Genomic DNA, 3,617 nt, shown 5'->3' with positions numbered 1-3,617 from the left:
TATATATATATATATATATAAATTGTTTTTAGTGTTAGATTCTCTGATTCAAGAATCAGACATCTCAGTTTTCCTCACTAGATGGCGTTTGAACATCCGCGGGTTGTAGAGTCGTTTTAAATAACCTATCTTTGCTTGATCTTTCAGCAATCGTAGCTCCTACGTCGAGTAGAAAACAGTTACGAACGTTGGTTGTTCAATGTTTTCGCTGACATTCCAATAAGTTGAACTGTCAGTGCATTTCGACAAAACCGCGTGGCTCTCAAACATTCAAGTCAAAACTGCAGTGTTTTGGGTGAGTACACATTTTCTGTTGCTATCAGTGACGTAACCAACAATAATAATTATGATTAGAATGTAATTTCCATACAGAGGACATTTTTATTCAGACTTGTATTGATTGATCTCCACCGCTCTCTCCCGGGGGAATGTCACTGCGTGTATTTGACAGGTTATAACTCCCCCACCCCTTGGTTATTGCGGCTCTACTAGATCACACACCTTGCATTACTTCAACAAAGATAAAAGTCTAGGTTTACTCTGAAATTTTGCGACAGCGAAATACTTGTTCGCATTGATAGCTTGAAGTTTTAACAACGCAGGGAAAAATACAAAAGAAAGATCGTTCTAGCCTTCAGGACGAATTAGTAATTATAATGTTATATGTACAGAGAAATACAATTTAATATGTTTTGGTTGAGAATATTTATATATATATATATATATATACATGACCGTTGTGTTGCCTTTCCTAAGCGACTAAATACGTGATCATCATGTAGCCATTCCCATTTCTAAGTGACTACATATATGACCGTCATGTCTCCTTTCCCAATGGACTATTATAATACACAAGTATTTTCTAGCCTTTCCCAAGCAAACATAGTACAAGACCGTCTTGTAGCTTCTGCTAGCCACTAAATACACGACCATATTGTAGCCTTTCCAAAAGAGAATATGATACAAGACCGTCGTGTAATCTTTCCCAGCGACTTCAGTTCACGTGTTCGAATTCCCGTCACTGAACATGCTCGCCCTTTATCCATGGGGACGTTATAATGTAACAGTCAACCCCATTATTAGTCGGTAAAAGACTAACCCAAGAGTTGGCGGTGGATGGTGTTGACTAGTTGCCTTCCCTCTAGTCTATCACTGTTAAGATAGGGACGGCTAACACGGATAGCCCTCAAGTATATTTACATGAAGTTCACAACAAATCAAACCCAGCTACTAAATACACGACCATCTTGTAGCCTTTCTATAGTGACTATAACACGTTACCGTCGTGTTGCTTTTTCTAAGCGATTGTATTAAAGGACTAGAATGTTAGTTCGTGCAAAAATCTATGCATAAATGAATTATTTTGGTTTAAAAGTCAAGTAGAATGTTTGGGAGACAAGTCAGTATTGATTTGATTCAAGAATACTTTGAGTCGTCCCAGATTGGTCTATTATACATTGTTTTGGCTCACAAGTATACATTATTCTGCTAATTTAATAACTTTGTGTTTTATTTCTTCCTCCGGTTGACCTGTAATTTCACTTTTCAGGTTTAGTTTGCGGAGCTTTCATCATTCGAATAAGGATATAACATTCTGTTTAATTAATTTGTGGTGTTGTTGAGGGCCATTACGCATATATTACAGAGGTTTTTTACCATTACTAAATAAATTGCCTGAAGTCGTTCAGAATACATGACAGACGTGTATATATTCCACATTTTATAATATGTACTAAAGTATAAAAATATGTATGATGATTGTGAAATAGGTATGCGTACTTGTTTGTTTTCTTTTTTTTGAAAAGCCACATTGGGCTATCTGCTGTGTCCACCGCGGGAAATCGAAACCCGATTTTAGCAATGTAAGTCCGTGGACTTACCGCTGTCCCTCCAGGTGGCATATGCGTACTTGGAACAGCCTGTAGAGCGAACCCTCCCATGTAACGTATAATCATGACAGTTACATTCCACTGAATTCTCTTTGAAATAGCACTAGGGGAAGCTACAATTATAACTGTTCAATGTTTCTAATATCATTTTTGTTACTTCGTCCATCTTCATAAACGGTACTAGATATGGTATCACGTACTATGGCTCCAAGAATCACCTGAACCTTTGTCGCTATGGTATCTTTCAGTTAAGAAATGGTTTCTGGGTTATGAAAAAAAAGAAGACCCGAATCTTTACAAAGTGCTCTAATAAGCAGTCAGGGAAGCGTGGTGGTGATAGACTTGCATCCTTAAAAAGACCCATAACCATTAGTCAAGGAAGTGTAGTTGCCAGGCATGCGGTATACCCAGGGTACTGTTTCTGTATTCATCCAATCTGATGGTACAGCGACTGAGCTCTGCAAACAATATCCTTTAGTTTGCATATAACCATGAGCGGCACTCCTAGTGCTATTTCCAGAAGCCGGTGGAATGCACTTTCTATGATTCTGCATCATGTACACAACATATTTTCCTTCTATGTTATACATTTAGTCCTGATATCCAAGTAACTATAACGACTTTGATAAATAACCATTATGACATTTGTTAGAAATTCCATATTTTTCTCGTTTTCTCTAACAGCCATAAACGCTTTGAAGCACTTAGAGACAAAATTACGATATTTTAAAAATATAATAAGCGTTTAATGTGATATTTGGAGGGTCATTTATTCAAATATTAACCTCCCTTAACCATTAATGCACATCAATCAGTCAATCATGGTTTCCTTCTTAGTTCTGAGGGTCGACGACTATGGCCCTCCATTGTCCTTTATTCCTCGCAACCTGTATCAACTTTCCAAATTCAATCTCATCAGCTCCAATCCATTGTTCTAACGTAATCGAGCCATGTTGTCTCTACCTACCTCTCGTGCTTATTGTTTAAACTCGATGTTAACTGGTTGTTATTTTACTGGAGTTCGTTAGAATACGCCTATTAATGGGCTATATACATATTATATATATTCTTAAAGAAATGGGATTTGAATCCGTTTTGAGTATTTCACAAAAATCTTTCATGTATGTAGTAACTGTATTTATGTACTTTATATCATATGACCAAAAGAAACCAATTATAGTTAGTTTACATTTTCTGCTGTTGTCTCTGCTCAAAACAAATACTGGTGTTATGAATTGAATACACTGCAGGAAACAAAGATTTTGCTGTGTTGGAAAAATTTTTGGAGCTTATCTTGGACATATGGAATTTGAACACAATAAATGCTAATGCCGAAAATTACTTCGTTACGAATAACGTACACCTCGTAAAAAAACGAATTGAAATTATTCCGTGCCAGGCAACATCCACCTACAACACAGAAATACATACAATATGTTATGCAAAGAAATTGTAAAATAAACTAAAGTTTCAATTCAATGCTCGTTTTAAAATATATCACTGTTTAACTAAAGATATCAAGATCTTTATGCTTCAGAACCCCCCCCCCCCCAAAAAAAAACAACAACAACAAACAAACACAGAACATACAACCTATCAATGGCTGGAGACGGCTTGAATGGGTAATGAAGAAAAACTTTAATATAACAGCAAATGTACAACGTTTCGACAAGGTTTTGTCATCATCACTGATGATGACAAAACCTTGTCGAAACGTTGTACATTTGC

At 36.4% G+C, this 3,617-nt stretch overlaps 1 protein-coding gene across 2 annotated transcripts in view; it reads left to right on the top strand.

Annotated features, from left to right (window-relative positions):
• Positions 1-149: 149 nt before the first annotated feature.
• The window catches only part of LOC106459009 (chondroitin sulfate proteoglycan 4-like), an 87,758-nt gene continuing 84,290 nt past the window's right edge, over positions 150-3,617 (top strand). Inside the window, exon 1 of one of the 2 annotated variants that reach the window (XM_022385385.1) lies at positions 150-295. The gene's annotated coding sequence lies outside the window, so the exon portion shown is untranslated. The remainder of the gene's footprint in view (positions 296-3,617) is intronic. The other variant, XM_022385386.1, reaches the window with a different exon arrangement.

Source organism: Limulus polyphemus, unplaced genomic scaffold, assembly GCF_000517525.1.
Source record: "Limulus polyphemus unplaced genomic scaffold, Limulus_polyphemus-2.1.2 Scaffold546, whole genome shotgun sequence".
Taxonomy (NCBI): Eukaryota; Metazoa; Arthropoda; class Merostomata; order Xiphosura; family Limulidae; genus Limulus; species Limulus polyphemus.
The sequence above is the reverse complement of the archived record's forward strand: the minus strand, read 5'-3'. Positions and strand labels throughout refer to the sequence as shown.